Raw genomic sequence first — 19,928 nt, forward strand, 5'->3', positions numbered from 1 at the left:
ATAGTCGGGCGGGACCCATTTAATCGTGACGCTCAATATTTTATGCAACTGTATCGTAATAGGGTCCTTAAACACGAGTGTGGGTTTATGAAACGAGGCGTAGAACGTTGAACTTTAAGTTAGCTACTTAACAAAGTTGCAGCCCACTAGACTTGTTTCTCTTTTTTAGTATTTTTTAGGGCAATCGGCTTTTTTCATTTTATAATTTATTGTTTTTACATAAAAGTATATTTCAGTTTGTAGATATTCAGAGAGGCAGCCGGTAGGGGCGGGGCGTCCTCGGTGCGAGTGCGGTTGCTGTGAGACGTGAGACTCACCTCGCGCAGGTAGGTGGTGGTGAAGTGTCCGTCGTCGATGGCGAGGCTGCCGAGGCGGCGCTTCTGCTCGGCCTTCCGCAGGATGTTCCTCGACGGTGGCCTGCGTGACGAGCCGGAACACGTGCACGTCGCGCGTCTGCCGATGCGGTGGCAGCGGTCCTGCGCCTGCGCGTCCATCGTGGGGTTCCAGTCAGAGTCGTAGAACACGACGCAGTCGGCGCCGGTCAGGGTGAGGCCGACGCCGCCCGACGCGTCGACAGGATGAACGCGAACAGGCGCGGGTCCGCGTTGAACCGGTCCACCAGCGCCTGCCGGCGGTCGACGCGCGGGGCCCCGTCCAGCCGCGCGTACGCGTGCCCGTGCAGCGACAGGAACCCCTCGAGCACGTCCAGCACGCGCGTCATCTGCGTGAAGATGAGCACGCGGTGTCCGCCCGCCTTCAGCCGGCGCAGCAGCGGCGCCAGCGCCTGCAGCTTGCCGCAGTCGTACTGCAGCAGCCGCGGGTGCGGGAAGGCCACGCGCTGCGGCGCCGCGCACCCGTGCAGCGCGGCCAGCAGCGCGCGCGCGCGGGCGGCGCGCCCCCCTCACACGCCCGCGCCGCGCGCCGCCACCCGCGCGCGCCCGCCCCGCGCCCGCCTCCAGCCGCGGCGCCGCCGCCACGCACGCGCGCCAGCACACGCTGAACCTATACAAGCCCAGTACAGCCTATAGTCTATAGTCTATAGCTACACTACAAAATACAAGATAGTGCGCCGCGCCGGCTATGGCTACGTACGCGTTTCGAGAGCTGGCTGGCACCATTTTGGGTAGGTATGTGAGCTGAAAACTTGTCCAAGCCTCGTCCTATCAAGCAGCGTTTCCGCCGCAGATGCGAGGAGTATGTATTCATGAACCAATAGAAACGCTTCATTCACCTCGCCGCGCTGCGCTCACCAGTTTCCACCCGAGATGTGGAGTGCGAGGATATGTAATGAAGTGACTCTATTGGTTAATGAAAAACACATCGCTTTCAACACATCGTCGCACATTATTGGTGGAAACGCTACTTTATACCCCAACACGAACTGCAGACCTGGTTGGTAAGTAGCGGGGCTAAATCGATTTGTTAGATTATTTTCCCGTAATATTTTTCTTTGCAGCAAAATTTCATTTGCGCTTTTCAGCACAAATTTTATTTTTACACGCCTGTATTTTTCATGAAGCTTATTTTCACATTCGCATTCTTTTGTGTCCCATTTTTCCCCAGTCGCGTTATTCCACAATCCCAATTGGTACAGAAACAGTCTCGACGGAGCTCCTATCCTGGGTGGTTTTTGGCCCTTCGGGCCGATGCAAAACTAACATAACCTAAACCTACCTATGAGCCGTTAAGTTTGGCTAGTAATGAGGTACAAAGACTCGATGGGAAACAGGAGCTAGGTGATACCAGGGCTCCATCGACACTGTTTCTGTTTCGATTGGGATTGGGGTAAAAAAACGCGACTGGAAAAAAAGTGGCTCGGAAAAAACGCGAATGTGGAAATAAGCTTCATTAAAAAAGCAGACTTGGAAACTCAAACAGAGGGTCGTGGGTTCAAACCCGGCTCGCACCTCTGAGTTTTTCGAAATTCATGTGCGGAATTACATTTGAAATTTACCACGAGCTTTGCGTGAAGGAAAAACATCGTAAGGAAACCTGCACAAACCTGCGAGCAATTCAATGGTGCGTGTGAAGTTCCAATCCGCAACTGGGCCCGCGTGGGAACTATGGCCCAAGCCTCTTGCTCTGAGAGGAGGCCTGTGCCCAGCAGTGGGACGTATATAGGCTGGGATGAATGTAACAAACCGCTAAATCAAGCACTGAATAAAAAAATATATTCAAAAATGTATTTGAGGCAACTTGAAATTTTAATAAGTTATTTATAGGCAACTAAAAAATAAGAGTGAGAGGTGATCAAACCTGGCAGGTGGTTAGATCCCTTGGCAGGTAGAAAGTCCACCAAAAGAATTCGTCTTTTTTAAAATCTTATTTCTTTGTTATAAATAACATTAAAAATTTCAAGTTGCCTCAAATACATTTTTTTTATTTTTTGCAAAATATTTTTGGACGCGCCTCGCAATGAAAGTCCCGATTAAATCGTCTGCTTTTTTTTAAAGCTTTTAAACATTTAACTACAATACAACATATAAAATTGCACATTGCCTTCGAAGAAATTTATGGAAATAAAAATAAAATAGTGTTGTGGTATAATAGGAGAGCTTGTCTCATATACCTACCCAAAAATTTGTTGCCAGCTCTCCTACACGGGGCGATTGAGACCATGCCACATGAAAGGAGAGTACTTTAAAGTAAGTATGTTGACATTTTGTAAAAAAGACTCGGTTCGTTTGGGAACCGACCTGAACTTTTATGGGCTAAAAAAAACACGTAAATAAACCATTCGCTGACCTGTCTATGATATCGCGCATGTTGTCGAGCAAGGTGTGGAGGTCGGGCGGCTCGAGCAGCGGCGGCGGCGCGGGCGGCGGCGCGCGCACGGCCGCGCGCAGGTCCGCGCCGTACAGCGGCAGCCGCCAGCAGCGGCGCTCGTTGGCGCAGGCCAGCCGGCGCAGGCACGCGCGCCGGCGCGCCTCCAGCCGCGCCGCGCCGGGGGCGGTCGCGGGGGCGGCGGCGGGGGCGGCGGCGGCGCGGCGGCGGCGGGGGGCGGGCGCTGGCGGCGGGTCGGGCGCGCGCACGGCGGCGCGGCGCGGCGGGCGGCGCGGGCGGCGCGCGCGGCACCAGCCGCAGGTGCAGGCGCAGGCGAGCGGGCGCGGGCGCGGGCGGCGGCGCCCCGTGGTCGTGGTCGTGTCGTGGTCGTGCAGCTCCTCGACGAGGCGGCGCGGCGGCGCGAGGTGGCGCGCGCGTGCGCGGCGAAGGCGCCCCGCCGGCCGCCTCGAGCGAGGCGAGGTCGCCGGCGAGGCGCGCGGCGGCGCGGGCGCGGCGCGTCACGCCGGCGTGGAGCGCGAGCGCGGGCACGCGCAGGCGCAGCGCGGGCAGCAGCAGCGGCGAGGACACGGGCCGCGGCTCGAACAGGTCGGGGTGGTTGCACACCTTGCGCAGCTGCATCAGCACGTTGATCACGCTCAGCAGGTTGCCGGAGGCGAGGCTCTCCTTGGTCCTGCGGGCCGGGAGAGCGGGCCGGGTCAGCGGTAGCCGGTAGCCGGTGGGGACTGGGGGCCGGAGTGACGGTCATGTGCGAATACCGCCCCGTTTTTCGTGTACGCTTATATTGAAACCCGTGTCAAATATATCAGCCCGGTACCGTTATGATCCATCCCGACCTGATCAGTACTCGCAGCATTGCTTCCGATTATCATGACGGTATGTATCAGATCGGGAACGTTAGAAGCGTGTTAATGATTTTAGTAACGAGAAAAACTGCATTCATACATTTAAAAAATACTTATACTTAATTCGAAATTCAAACCCGAACGTTTTGAGAAATAAAACTTACATTATTAAAGAATATGAAAAAAAGCTGGCGCAGCGGCTGAAGCAGCCGAGTGGAGGAATATATTAAAAAAACAGTTGATGTCGAATTTGAGACCCAGGGTACTTGGGGTCCCGGCGCACAAATAGTTATCAGTAATCAGTAATCAGTCATTATTAGTTATTATAATGTCTTTGTTATTTGTGTCACAAGGGAGCAAAATGGTGTATTTTCAGCGAGGGCGTACATTGAATCCAGAATGTAGCGAACGATTCTACAATAGAATCCTGAGCGTAGCGAGGGATTCTAAAGTAGAATCCTGAGCGTAATGAGGGATTTAACGCCCAAGATGAAAATAATTTTGCTCCAGAGTGGCTCATACAACTTTTCACACCGAGCATTAAGAAACTTGAAAAAAAAAATAAATTTTATTAAAGACCAACTAGCATAGAAAATGGCGTGGCTTTACAGTTATCAACTTCAAAAAATGGCATTTAAAACAAAACACTTAGAAAAGCCTTGAACAGAAAAGTTGCACTTTGCTCCCTCTCGTCAGGGAGGAACAGTTAGTTTTCTGAAGGAGAGGTGTGAAATAGTAGATTGTTGCACCAAGCAGAAAGTTATTTATTATTGCACCGAGTGCCGATTTGGAGCCCGAGCGTCAGCGAGGGCTTTAAAAAGCACGAGGGCAATATAAATTACTTAATGCGAGGCGCATAATCTGCTTTTCTTTCAACTATTACAGGATAAAAGACGAAAAAAAAACTCATGCTAAACAATGAATAGGAAAGAAATATCACTAGCACTCGATGTTTCCATTTTTGTAAGTTTACATTCGCATTCTCAAAAAAATATCGGGTAACACTATTTACCGGACGTACAATTCCGACATGGAAATAACGACATGATATTTTGTGATACGACCATAGAAACTTGTCAGTTTGACACCAGTTTGTATGGGCGTGTACACGAATGGGTCGGCATTTCCATGTCGGTATTATCCGTGCCGGTAAATAGTGTCACACAAAATGTCCAATTGTTTTTTTTTTTAATTTCTTACTTTTTTTTGGCAGAGTTAGTAGCCAGTAGCAGATATTTTTACCCGCGATCTGTCAAATTTCGGATGGGCGCCAGGTTGGCCAACCAAACACAAAAAGTTTTTTTTTTAAAATACGGCTACTTACTGTTTTTGATAGCAACAATTTTTGTACGCAATCTGTCAAATTTTATAAGACCGTCAGGTTGCCCAACCTAACACTAGATTTTTTTACACTATGCAGACTAATTTTATACCAAAAATACTTGTTTTACCTCTTTGGTGGTGCAATTTAAAAAAAAAATCTAAAACAATGCAATAAAGGATTTTCATTCATTTTTTTCTGCTGTAGAGCACAAAAGTCCGCTTTGTGCTTGGTATTTACTGCGGTTATGATGAAATATTAAAGCATAGTTGGAAGAAAAATTAATCAAAAAAGTGCAAAAGCGCCTGGTCGACTTTCATTATTTCAGACTTTCCCATACCGACCGATCTAAATGTCACACCTGTATTCATAGCAAATCGATATCGCGTGACTGGATTAGGGCTCCCAAAAATGTTGTCGTTCGTTTCGTTATGTGTGTGTGTGTGTGTGTGTGTGTGTTAGCGTGTGAGACTCACTTGGCGCGCGCCATGAAGTCGTCGTAGAGGCAGCGCTGTCGCTTGGCGAGGCGGCAGAGCAGCACGTGCTCGTACTTGCGCGGCATCTGGCGCTCGACGTCGGCCTTCAGCCGGCGCAGCAGGAACGGGCGCAGCACCTCGTGCAGCCGGCGCACCAGCGCGCCGCCGCCCGCGCCGCCCCGCGCCCTCCGCGCCCGCCAGCGCCGCCACCGGCTGGAACCACTCGCGGAACTCAGAGTGCGACGCGAACACGTCCGGCATCAGGAAGTGCATCAGCGACCACAGCTCCAGCAGGCTGTTCTGCAGCGGCGTGCCCGTCAGCAGCAGCCGCCTGCAACACCACAACGGGGAGACCGGTTACGGTTACGGTCAGAGGATCAGGATTGAGGGGGTACGGGCGAGGGGCGAGGGGCGAGCCGTTACCTGTCCGTGTGGAAGTTGAGCAGCATCTGCCAGCGCTGGCTCTTGAAGTTCTTGATGTTTCTGGGCCTCGTCGAGCACGAGGTAGCGCCAGCGCTTGCGGCGGAAGCTCTGGTGGTCCTGCACGACCAGCTTGTAGGAGGTGATGCAGACGTGGAAGCAGTTAGGCTTGGTCCAGCCGACGCGCTTCAGCTTGCGCTCCTTGATGGTGCCGTAGTAGGTGAGCACCTTGAAGGCGGGGCACCACTTCTTGAACTCCATCTCCCAGTTGAGCACGACGGAGGTGGGCGCGACCACGAGGTGCGGCCCCCAGTCGCGCCGCTCCAGCGCCAGGTGCGCCAGCAGCGCGATGGTCTGGATGGTCTTGCCGAGGCCCATCTCGTCGGCCAGGATTCCGTTGAGGCGGCGCGCGTGCATGGTGGCCAGCCAGTGCAGCCCACGTGCTGGTACTCGCGCAGCGGGTGCCCGCAGCAGCCGCGCACCGGCGTGCCCACCGCCGTCGACTGCAGCGCGTCGTGCCCGTCGGCTGCAGCGTGGCGGCCAGCGACGCCGCCGCCTCCACGCGACGCTCCGACCCCGCCGCGCCCCCCTCTGCGCCCCCCTCCGCGCCCCGGGCCCACGAGCGCCGACAGCCGCGAGGACGCCGAGCACTCGCTCCCGGACGAGTCTGAATCGGACTCGGCGCCGGAGGGTGTGCCGTCGTCGCTGTCGACGTCGTCGTCGTGGTCGTCGCTGTCGTCGATGTCGGAGGTGCGCGGCGTGTGGGGCGTGTGGGGCGGGCCGCGTACCGGCGGCGCAGCTCCTCCAGGTCGAGGTCGGCCTCCTGCTGCAGCGCGTCGATCTCGTCCTGCGCGGCACGCGGGCCGGCGGCGCGCTCCTCTCGCTCCTGCGCGGCGATGGTGGCCTCGTCGTCGGTGGAGTCCTGCGCGGCGCTGTAGTCGCTGGAGGCGGGCGAGGCGGGCGCGGCGGGCGCGGCGCGCGGGTAGCCGGGCGGCAGCAGGTCGGGCAGCGCTTGGTCGGCCTCGCTGCGCAGCGCCAGCAGCTCGCGGCGGTGGTGCGCGGCGTCGTGGCGCGCCTCCCGCTCGGCGGCGGCGATGGTCTCCTCGTCGTCGCTGGAGGCGCCGCGCGGCGTGAACTCGTCGTCGGAGGGCGGCGTGTCGGGCGCGGCGCCGTGCAGGTTGGCGGCCAGCTGCCGCGAGTAGCGCTCGGTGCGGTCCACGATGTAGCTGAGCTGCTCGTCCAGCGCCTGCTTGCGCGCGCGCTCCACGCGCCGCTCGCGCTCCACTCCCCAGCTGTCGACAACGGGGAGGCGCACAGTGGAGTATTTGGCTCTAAAATGCGCTCAAAAGTCGAATTTACGAAGTATCGAATTGCAGGTAGCGGCTGCTATCTGGCTAAAGATAAGGGTCTAAGGAACAATAGTCTGCATTTTTTCTGTTGTTACCGATAAGGTTCGCTACGCACGTCAGTAGTCTTTCAAACTCATGTCTGATCGCACGTACTAACCCGAAGTGAAATTAGAGTGAACGGTTGTGGAAACTAAGTGTTTTACAATTAAGTTACGTTAATTGTGGTAAATTGCAGTAATGGATACTGTAGAACCAGGTTTGTAGAATTGCAATTACGTTTCATTTCCAAAATATATATATAGTTTTCTATTATTTATACTGTTTTTAGTTAGATGAACTAAAGTAATCATATTTTATTTTGTGTTTTCTTAATTCAAAGACTTTTTGTTATGTTTCCGGGCCTGTCCGAAGTCTAATTTCTTTATCATCTAATGCTTTGATATGTATATCAGAAGTATATAAAATAATTAGCTGCCAGAAAGTGCCAAAAATATGAATCTCGTAACATAACTGAATTAGTGTTAAAGCAAAACAAACTTTGGTTTTCGGTCACTTTAAATAATCTTTGTATTTCTTCGTCCTAGGTTGCTCTGGTGTGAACATTGTGACACGACAGTATGTTTTTCAAAAGACGAAAGGTTATGAAGAGAAAGACTTTGGAAAAAAGTTGGATCTAGTGGAGCAAGAACTAATAAGCGATGCTTCTTTCCCGATCGATCAAAAAAAAGTTTATACATACATTTTCGCATCTTAAGGCTGAAATGAAGTCAAAATGGCAGACAGCTAAACGAACAGAGACCGTGTTTAAAAAAATACCAAAAGTGGTTACAAGGCACGCTCGAAATACCTAAAAATGTCACGAATAAACATTTGGTTGGTCGGCCACATAAAGTTTTTGAAGATTTAGCAGAATGTAGTAAACGTCGTAAGACAACCCATCTACGCAGTGAAAATGAGGCAGAATCTTTAATTTACGCTGGCCAAATGGCCCTTCGTGAAAAAGGAAATGTCGATGCAGCACATGTGGTAAAAGATGTTATGTCATCTCCAACACGTGGTTATAAATACCGACAGGCATTTCGGAAAAGCCACACCCCTGAAAAAAGAAATACAATTAACGCCAACAGAAGCGTTGTCCATGTTCGTAGAAGCATCGCTGACACGTAAACAGTACGAAATAATAAGAGAAAGCTCAAAAAAACTATACCCTTGCTATTCTATACTTAAGAAAGAAAAACAAGCATGCTACCCAGACGTTGGTGCTTACCGTGTTACTGAAACCTGTGCGGAAATCACATTACAGGCTTTATTGGATCACACTGCTCAACGGTTAATTTTATACCTTGAAGAAGTGTTAAAAAAACTTACTACAGAAGACATGGCGAACCTCGAACTTACTTACAAATGGGGATGTGATGGTTCACAGCAGGCGCAATATAAACAAAAGTTTGCTAACAACACTGACTCGGATGCAAACATTTTCCAGTCTTCACTGGTACCTTGCGGTTGATTTGTAAAAGCAATAATAAAATTATTTGGAACAATCCAACGCCCTCTTCCCCCGCTACTGCCGGCCAATGCGAATCAGGTTTATACATGAAAGTAAGGACGTAATAAATGAAGAAATCAGTTATCATAATGAGCAAATAAAACATTTGACGGCCAGCAGGATAACACTCCAGACTTGCGAGGTGAAAGTATACCATAAATTGTTGTTTACCATGGTAGACGGCAAAGTGTGCAATGCCGCAACCAATACGTTATCTACCATGCGATGCTATATATGTAAAGCAACTTCCAAGCAATTCAACGATTTGGAAAAAATGGAGAAAACTGCAACAGATCCAGAAAATGTAAAGTTTGGATTATCAATTTTACATGCCCGAATCAGATTTTTTGAAACTTTACTACACATTTCATATAAAAATACTATAAAAAATGGCAAGTGAGATCTCAAGCTGAAAAAGATATTGTTAAAGAGAGAAAAGCACAAATCCAAGATGGATTCAAAACTGAGCTTGGTCTAATAGTGGACGTACCTACAGTAAATTACGGAAACAGTAATGATGGAAACACAAGTAGAAGGTTTTTTAATAATGCAGAAACATCCGCAAATATTACCGGAATAGACAAAACTTTAATTGACCGTTTTGCAACTATTTGGAGGTAATATCAAGCGGGCACAAAATCAATGTAGATAAATTTGCTACGTATTGCCAGGAGACAGCAAAGCTCTACATTCAGCTGTATCCGTGGCACCCTATGTCACCCACAGTGCACAAAATATTAGTACACGGGCCAATCGTAATCCAACATGCAATTCTGCCTATAGGAAGCCTGTCAGAAGAAGCTGCAGAGGCAAGAAACAGACATTTTCGGCAGTTTAGAGATCAATTCTCTAGAAAATTTAGTCGAGTCGATTGCAATATGGACGTTATAAACAGATTATTATTAACATCTGACCCATTTATGAGCAGCATTAGGCCCAAAAATCCAAAAAAATCAAAACCTTTTAAACTTGAAACAAGAGATATGTTAATGCCGTATGAAGTAGATAACCAGGAGGAAGAGGACATGGTTGAGTGTGTTGAGGAGTCAGATGAAGAGCGGTGGAATTAATGTTGGTTGTTTTGTCAAACAAAACTCACTAATAACAATAAACAAGCTGATTTATAAATAATAAAGTTTTTTTTTTTTTTTTTTTTTTCAGTTTCTCCCGCTTAAGTTTTGTAAAGTTGTCTCCAAAACAATTTTTTATCGTTGTTAGTTCTATTAAAATGAAAAGAAAACTGATTAAAGTCAAAATAATTTTGAGCGACTTTTTGGTCAAATACCCACTGTGAGGCGTCAGATAGTCGCCCGGACCGGCCGAGGCGGCCGAGCGGTGCACGAGAACGACCGACCCGCTCGACTGCCGCGCCGCTCCTCGAACGATATGAGCGATGATGGCGCTTACCTTTTCTACATTTTGCCAGAAAGTTTTATTTCTTTCGCGGCGAACGCTGCGATTCTCTTCAGTTGTAATTCTTGTGCTTTTTCAGCTTTCTGTGCGGCTACCGCCTTGTCTTGGAAATATTTCTGTACGGCCCGTGCGCACTGAAAAATATAATAATGATGACACACCTGATTCGAGCAGAGCGAGTGTGGGGTGCGGGGGGGCAGCGTGCAGCGGCAGAGCGTACCTTCTTGGCGGCCTGCTTCTTCCACTTGCGCTCGTGCGCGAAGTCCTGCGCCAGCCAGGCCATCTCCTCCAGCAGGTAGTCCCAGTGCGTCTTGGCGCGCGGCGGCTCGCACACGCGCGGCAAGCGGCGCTCGGCCCACAGCCCCGCGCGCGCCAGCTCGGCCACGCGGCCCGCCACGTACGCCTCCTGGCGCGCCTTCTCCACCATCTCGTCGGCGGGCGACGCGGGCGCCGCGGGGGCGGGGGCGGGGGCGGGGCGGGGGCCGGCGCGGGCGCGGGCGTGGGGGCGGGGGCGGGCGCGGCGGCGGGCGGCGGATCGGGCGGCGGCGGCGGCTGCGTGACGGCGGGCGGGCGGCGCGCTTCGAGGAACGCGAGCAGCTGGGGCTGCGGCCGCTTCCGCCAGCCCGCGTAGTCCATCATGTTGCCGTTCGACTGCAGGAAGAACAGCTCGCTCAGCTGCTCCGTGTACCTGCGCGCGCACGAGCAAAAGATGACCGTCTGCCGCCTCGGCCGGATCTACTGTGCAGCACGAACGAAAACAACCAAAAACATCTCGCAGATGGAAGATCCAAAACTACAGGAAATATGGGCAACTAGCTTTTACCCGCGACTTCGTGCGCGTAGACAACATAAGTAATACAAACTATTGTTTTTTTATAATGGAGAAAGTATAAAGTTCCGCGGGATAGAAATAAGTGCGCGGGCGGGATACAAAGTAAATAACTTCGGGGCCGGTTCTAAAAATTCTTTCAGAAGTAAAAAGCTATGTGCTTTGAATGATTGACAAAGGCTAATTTTCCTGGCAAAATGCAAAATACCCGAGGGATAAAAACAAATAAGTGGATCAACCGAGCAAAAACATTTTTCACTTATAGAAAGCTGTACTGTTTCTGATTGAAATAGGTAATTTTTGTCCCGAGAAAGTGTAAAGTTCCCGTGGGACAGAAATGACTATTTTAACCTCATTTTTATTGTTAATCAGAGTCTGTAGCTTTCTATTAGTGTTTTTTTTAATCAGCCTTGAAGTTGAATTAACTTATTTCCATCCTGTGGGAATTTTGCATTTTCCTGGAAAAAAAGTAACCTATGTCAATCAAAGATAGTGTAGCTTACTAACAGGCTAACGGTGAAAGAATTTTTAAAATCGGCTTAATCAATGCGACCAAACTAGCGTCCTGCCAGCACCCGCCCCGCAGCAGCCGCGACACGCCAGATTAGCGTCCCGCCAACTTCATTCCTTGTTTTTTTATTTTATTTCATGTCATGTTTGAGAAAATAAATAAATTATAACCCAAAGAGCGCGAGGTCCTGACAGAGCGGGCGTCTTTTGCCTGAAGTGAGCCTAAGCCAAAACTCTTCTCGGCAGAGGTTTTTCCGAACCGGTGGTAGATTTTTTTGACATTCATAAGTGCTTGTTATAGCCTAAATTGAATGAAGATATTTTGACTTTGACTTTGACTTTGCTCATTCGATCTGGACCGGGAAAGGTAAAGATGAGTGAGCTTCATTCAGGCGGAAGCGATCATGCCTTCGGTACCGCTCCGCTTTCAGAGTAGGAAATGAGGGCATGAGAGCCAATGTGAGGGTACGTAACCCCAGCTGGCCCGTCAACTGGGAACATGAGCCTCTTCAGTGGCTGCATGCAATGAGTAAAGGTGCGACCAAACCGCTCCTTAAAAAACGGTGACGGCACGGAATCGCAGTGACGCACCGTATGCGCATCGTTTTTTTTTTTGCATGCTTCCACACCGCTGCTGCAAATACGCAAACGGTGCGGAATCGCAGTGATGGGCCGTAAACGACAAGACTTGTTCGGTAAAGTCCTGACGTTTACGGCACGTCGCTGCGATTGCGTATTTAAAGCAGCGGTGTGGTGAGCATGCGATAAAAACGGTGCGCATACGGTGCGTCACTGCGATTCCGTGCCGTCACCGTTTTTTAGGGAAGCGGTTTGGTCGCACCTTAAACCTCTACAAATAATCGACACCAGGAGGGAACAGGGAGCCGAGTCAGTAGATGGATGGTCCCGTGGCGTGAGGCGTGAGCGTGAGGCGCGACTCACCGGTCGCGCAGCGTCTTGAGGCGCAGCAGCTTGTACTCGAGCAGGCGGCGGCGCAGCGCGGGCGCGTCGTCGGCGAGGGCCAGGCGCGCGCGCTTGCGCGGCGGCGAGTCGGCGCGCTCGGGCGGCGCGGGCGCGGGCGCGGGCGCCCCATTGAGCGCCTCCGCGCCCCCCGCGCCTCCCACGCGCTCCACCCCCTGTTTCCACGCATATATTACATGTCAAACAACACGACTGCATGAAACACCAAGGGAGTGACCTTTTCTTTTCATGATCGATTTTACTGATTTCTTTCGCAAATGTATGGAGTATCAACATGACATTCGTAGTACAAACGTTCCACCCTGTAACGTGTTTGAGTTTCCTCTACTCTACTATACAGAAACAAATTGAATCATGATGACCCAGGGTGGAAACTTTGTGCTACATCTATTGTCATGTTGACATCCCATACTTTTGTCAAGGAAATCAAAGTGAAAATGGATATTAAAAGGTTCCTCCCTGATATATTAATCAGTTTTTTCAACTGTCCACTTAAGACTTAAAACTTACTTACTTACTTCTTGCCGGATTCTTCTCAACAGAGGTTTTTCCGAACCGGTGGTAGATTTTTTTTTGACATTCATAAGTGCTTGTTATAGCCTAAATTGAATAAAGGATATTTTGACTTTGACTTTGACTTGATAGGCAAGACTTTCCATTCTCAGTGTAAGGTAATACCTGCTGTGACAAAATTAATTGGAACAAATTAATCTCTTGAGGGGCTGTTTCACCATCCATTGATTAGCGTTGACCGACGGTTAAATGTGATGCCGTCTCCGTCTATTCGAACAAAACAAATAGAGACGGCATCGCACCTAACCGCCAGTTAACACTAATTAATGATTGGTGAAACAGCCCCTGAACCTTGCATACCTAACCCTAACTCCAAATTCTAACAGCCTTATTCATAAAAATCCTTAAGGGCAACACACACAGAAAGCGTGCGCGGTTCGGGTCGTGTCCGCCGAGTGAGACGCGCGGTGCGTTGTATTCACACAGAGAGCTGGTCGGACCCGCAACGGGCCCGCAGCGGCTATCCATGTTGCCAGTTTAGTGACTTACCCCCTTATTCATAAAACTTAACAAGCCTATGTTAACTAACAAATGCTTTGTCCCTTTCTAACAAATACAAATGTCGAAGTGACAGATAAGGACAAACGAATTTTAGCGGCATTTTAACTAAAATAGGTTTGATTGTCGTTTATGAATAAGGGGGTTAGTCCCTAACAGTGACGACTTTTGGTTAAATCTTAGCGACCGCAAAAAAGTTTTGACGACAAAAATGGTTTATCTGGCGACTTTTGGAGTACAATTAAAACAGTTTTAAAACCAATATACACTCGAGAGCAAAAGTTTCGGGTCACTATTATTTACTTCAATATCTTGAAAACGAATAAAGCTATCGTATTGAAATAAATTGAACCTTATAGACAATTTAATGTTACTAAAGTAAAATGCATAACATTTATTACTGATCATTTATTTTATTTTGTTTAAAACGACAAATTAAAAATGGCGTCAATTTGCTTGCAAAACCAAAACTGAAAACATTTAAGATTTTATATTTACAAGTAGTTTTAACGCAGTTTAGTACTTGGTGTTACCCCCACGTGCTGTCTGCACTGCTGCAATGCGATTCGGCATGCTGTACACCAAGTTTCTGAAACACTGTTGAGGAATGTTCTCCCATTCCTCTACCAAAGCATGTTTCAAGTCACGAAGCGTAATTGAAGGAGGATCTCGCTGTCTCACACGTCGTCCGAGCTCGTCCCAGGCGTGCTCGATCGGGTTAAGGTCGGGGCTACGTGCTGGCCACACCATGGGACGAATATTCACCTCATCAAGGTAGGTTTGCACTACACGAGCAGTGTGGGGGCGGGCGTTATCGTGCATAAAGATAGCATTCTCACCGAGTCTTGCCATAAATGGACCGACGTGCTCGTTAAGGATTTCATCCACGTATCTTACGCCATTAAGAGTACCGTTTTCGATCAGTACTAGCTCTGTTCGGTTTTCCGCAGAAATTCCAGCCCAGACGAGTACCGAACCACTACCGTATGCAACCTTTTCTTCAATACAGGCTTGCATAAATCTTTCTCCTGGTCTTCTGTATACCTTTGCCCTTCCGTCATTTTTATACAGCATAAATTTTGATTCGTCCGAGAACATGACATTTGACCAATTTTCAATCGCCCAATCTGAATGTAGCATGTGTGCGTGCATAAATTTGTCTTGCTATACGATGGTGCCGCTCGAGTTTCGGACCATTTGCGGGTCTAAATGGTTTCAAATTACCTTCAGCAAGTCGCCGTCTTACAGTCCAAGCACTAGGGTTGCTTCCACCAAGCCCTAAAAAATGTTGAGTCAGTGCTGTTCCCGTAAGAAATCGATTTTGCAGCATAGTGTTAACTAGATATCGATCTTCCCGTTCCGTTGTACACCTGGGTCTGCCTGTTATTGGTCTACGTAGGTTCAAACCAGTTTCTAGAAACCGCGATTTCAATACGATAGCTTTATTCGTTTTCAAGATATTGAAGTAAATGTTAGTGACCCGAAACTTTTGCTCTCGAGTGTAGATACGACATTTTTGTCAACTCGACACAGAATTATACAGTGCCGCGAGATATATGTGGAAAACGACAAACGCTCTTGCGCACCAAGGTCAAACTTTATTTACTTACTTAATTAAATCAATTTATGTAATGATGGGCGATGAATGAAATTTTTAAAAGTGGCTGATTTTTTTTATCGACTGGAATAAGCTTATACTAGTCAATGGAAAAAATATCAGATTTTTCTGTAGTACCAATTAATTAAAAAAAAAATGCTTAGATTTTATTCTCGCCAAAATGAACTAGCTACTGCGCATGAATACGGTTTTTAGGGTTCCGTAGCCAAAATGGCAAAAACGGAACCCTTATAGTTTCGCCATGTCTGTCTGTCCATCTGTCCGTCCGCGGCTTTGCTCAGGGACTATCAAAGTCAAAGTCAAAGTCAAAATATCTTTATTCAATTTAGGCTACAACAAGCACTTATGAATGTCAAAAAAAATTTACCACCGGTTCGGAAAAACCTCTGCTGAGAAGAATCCGGCAAGAAACTCAACGAGGTATATATATATTTTTTTAAAACAGATTTACAATATTATTAAATGACATGTATACATCACAAGTATTTAACACAACTTTATTTTTAACACAGCTTTATTTTTAACACAGTAGGCAGTAGGTATCAATGCTAGAAAGCTCTAATTTTGCACAGATATATTATGAAAACTATCCCGACAAAATGGTACTTACAATGAAAAGTTAAAAAAAAAATTTTTTTTGGGTACCTCCCATAGACGTAAAGTAGGGGTTTTTTTTTTCTCATCCAACCCTATAGTGTGGGGTCTTTTAAATTAAAACCATTAGGGGGTTACTAAGACGATTTTTCGATTCAGTGATTTGTTTGCGAAATATTCAACTTTAAAAGTACAAATTTTCATTAAAATCGAGTTTTAGGGGTTTTTAACTTAAGCTTTAGGGATAAACATTTTTGAGAGTTGGTAACTCTGCGCTCGCTCGGCCCGCGCGCTGTTTGTGACGACGGGCGAGGGGCGCGGGCCCGCGCACGACCCGTCCCGCGCCCGCGTTCTGTGTGAAGGCGTTCATATACCGCCATGCAAATACGCCCGTCGCGGGCCCGCGCACGACCCGACCCGCGCCCGCGTTCTGTGTGAAGGCGTTCATATACCGCCATGCAAATACGCCCGTCGCGGGCCCGCGCACGACCCGACCCGCGCCCGCGTTCTGTGTGAAGGCGTTCATATACCGCCATGCAAATACGCCCGTCGCGGGCCCGCGCACGACCCGACCCGCGCCCGCGTTCTGTTTGAAGGCGTCCATATACCGCCATGCAAATACGCCCGTCGCGGGCCCGCGCACGACCCGACCCGCGCCCGCGTTCTGTGTGAAGGCGTTCATATACCGCCATGCAAATACGCCCGTCGCGGGCCCGCGCACGACCCGACCCGCGCCCGCGTTCTGTGTGAAGGCGTTCATATACCGCCATGCAAATACGCCCGTCGCGGGCCCGCGCACGACCCGACCCGCGCCCGCGTTCTGTGTGAAGGCGTCCATATACCGCCATGCAAATACGCCCGTCGCGGGCCCGCGCACGACCCGACCCGCGCCCGCGTTCTGTGTGAAGGCGTTCATATACCGCCATGCAAATACGCCCGTCGCGGGCCCGCGCACGACCCGCGCCCGCTCCCTGTGTGTGTTGCCCTTTAGGTAGGGATTCATCCCTTTATCACTATGAGAAAATTCAAACATATTTTTGGCTATATTTTCGTAACCCTAAAGTATTTTTTTATCAGAATAGGACAAAATTGTTCAAAAATCTTATCCCTCAAAATGGTTTTTGAATCAGGGTACAGTCAGCGTCATATAGTACGTAACAGTCAAGATCACCAAATACTTGGAAACATCCAAACAGTCATTAACATTGACCAAATCAAAGCGATCAAATTGCTCAGGACAACCACCGTGTACAAATAAATCGGAGCACGCACATCACCACTGGTAGCGTAGCAGCCATAATATCCAAAAGTATGGGACAAACTAGAAAACTGAGCTTAATTTAAAAGGTTTAAGGTTTAATCTCGAGTTCAGTGCGAAATAAATTAACACGTCATAAGATTCGACTTTTTCTTTTTGACAATCACCGAAAAGAGTACAAACTTGTCCGTGATCGTTCCGTCTCTTTCATTTGGAGCCTGAAGGCTTTTTTCACATTTTTATTTACATTGTCAGAATTCTGGATTAACGGATTTCCTTTTAAATATGGCTTGAATTGGCCAGTATAATTACATTAAGTATAAAAGAGTTTTTATTAAATAAAAAGGTAATGGCATGTGCACTTTGCACCAAGAGACTGAAAATGGAACCCCGTTCACATGTTAGGACTAGCTAACTGGATCATTGGACCTTACACGGTATGGAATAAAGTCAATTTTCCTGTGATGTTCCATACTTTTGGATACTTTGACTGCTACGGTACTAATGTCGGCTTGAATGTTGTAAAGTATTTGGCGACGTGCGTGCTCCGGTACATTTGTACACGATGGATGTCTCGAACAATTTGACCGCTTTGACTGAGTCACTGGTAATGACTATTTTGTATGTTTCCGAGTATTTGGTGATCTTGACTGCTACGTACTATATGACGCTGACTGTACATTGGTAAAATATGAACAATGCCATTTGCTTTTGCATTTGCATTGCCAACATATTTAGAATGGGCTAATCATTAGCTTTCATTTGATACCCATATTGTTATTTTTTATTAATCCCCTGCCAAATTTTACCCATGTTAATTTCTAAATTCATATTGTATTGTAATTTAAAATAAAACCTTATAAACAAAGTTTTTTTTTCTACCACTATTCACTAAATAACTTAAATCTATTTTACCTAAATATCCTCTATTCATTCTATATTCTCACGCGCAGCATTGCAGTTGTAAAGACGCGCAACACGCGCACGGTGTGCGACGCTAGAGGGTAGCGGAGGGAAATGGGCGGAGCAAGCGTGGGAATATTTTTCGGGTGCCTGGTCTTAAGTTTCTTTTGCTAAATATGTATGAATTAAACACAGATTGGTTATGGACTTTGAAAAAAAAAACAAATTAAGGACCTTTAAGCTGTTTTACTGCTAATAATTAATTATCTTAACTTTTGATTATCTTTTAAACAGAGAGCCACTAGTCTTAGAGAAATTAGCTTCATTTGACCTGTAGATTGTTCCCTTAAAGTTAACGGATGTCAAAAATAACATGGTGTTTATGTGTTGTGTGTGTGGTTGTGTTGTTAGCTTGCACTGACATTTCTATTCCTCTTATGATTGGTTCTCAGTTCTCATGTTCAATCTATTCCAATGTTTTATTTAGGTTGCTTTAAAAGTGTAGAAAATAATGTATTTGCTTCTTATAAAAGGGACACCATGTCATTCATCAAATATTGACAGCAAATATTTAGTATCTGGCTTTAGCCCTTTAGACTAGGGTTGCCATAGGTCCCAGTACGCTGGGACATGTCCCGGTTTAAAAATAATAATATACCTACAATAAACACAACTAACTAGCTAGGCTACAATGTAGCCTATAACGTGTATTTGATTGACTGGCGGATTGCTGGCATAAAAGACTGTTAAAAGTTGTTTTGTGTTTAGGCGAGGACTAAACCTTTGAAGTTAGTTATTGTTGTAATAAAAGTTATTTTTTTTCTACCGTTACTAGTTTATCTTTAGTCCCGGGCTGAGTTCCCACACTTATGGCAACCCTACTTTAGTTAGACTGTCATTTTTGACATTTTATTAAGAAAGCATCTAGCCCAATATTTGCTCTCGTGCTACGACCTGTCTGGCCGGTTCCTGTTACGCTTTAGTCTGGCTGCCGCACGTCTAAAGCCGAGTACAGCTAATGCTACCGAAAAAGCAAGCGTTAGGGCAGTCTATAGCCAAATAGGAGCAGAGTCAGGATGTAGAGTTTTTGGACTTGGCAACTCTACAAGCGGGCAACTGCAAGTCAGAGGGGCTAGAGAAGCGGGGCCAGAGCCATAGCTGTTTACCATGAGTGGCGGCAGGGCAGCGGCGATAGCAGCAGCGGGCTCGGCGAACTCATCGCGACAGCGGCCGCTCATGCTGTGACATCTCGAGGTGCAGCTCAGCTCAGAAGAAAACACTGATTCACTTCACCTTTGGACTCAAACGAGCCTTCACACTAATCACTGTGCCTAAAATACTGTATTATCATAAAAAAAATATTATGAAATGAATGCACTTCAAAATTTTTCACTTATTTTATGAGATCATAGAAATCACTGACTGCTCTCTAGAAAACGACCACTTAACTTAACACTAGCATTGTTCGGTTTAGTCACAAAAATTACACTTGCAGATCAGCAGTAAACAAAACTCAAAATCGGTTCCCGTTCCGGCGGCCATATTGAATGATTTCGCGCCGCTGAGTCTATTGGAGTAATCACTAATTAACATGACAACGTACACACATCAAAGAGTATAACATTTCAAATAGCCCTTGAAACATTTTCCACTAATTATTTTTCTCAATATTTTCGCATTCGCGATGGAATTTCAAATAAAATCTAAGATCTCCGATCTTTGTTCGGTTTGGCATTGACTGACGGTATTGCCACATTTAAAAATAAAAACAAACAAGTAATGCAAGGCTTCACGGCTACTACGAAACTAAGTTCGTGTCGTACGGTTTCTCTGACACTAATACTATTTAATACGAGAGCGAGAGGAACCGCACGACACGAACTTCGAATTTCGAGTTTCGTAGTAGCCCTGCTGATCTGGTTTCACTTGGGTTTGGGTTTCACACAGTCGCAATTTTAATTTTGAAAAGAATCTGGATTCAGACTAGGTACTTATTTGTATGGGCGTGTG

General features: G+C 47.5%; 1 protein-coding gene and 1 pseudogene across 1 annotated transcript in view; one reads left to right on the plus strand and one right to left on the minus strand.

The window, feature by feature from the left end:
- The window catches only part of LOC141441154 (helicase domino-like), a 23,160-nt pseudogene extending 3,479 nt beyond the window's left edge, over positions 1-19,681 (minus strand).
- Positions 1-19,928, plus strand: part of LOC141441077 (uncharacterized) — a 356,648-nt gene that overhangs the window by 65,194 nt on the left and 271,526 nt on the right.

This window comes from Choristoneura fumiferana, chromosome 23 (assembly GCF_025370935.1).
Source record: "Choristoneura fumiferana chromosome 23, NRCan_CFum_1, whole genome shotgun sequence".
In the NCBI taxonomy this organism is placed as follows: Eukaryota; Metazoa; Arthropoda; class Insecta; order Lepidoptera; family Tortricidae; genus Choristoneura; species Choristoneura fumiferana.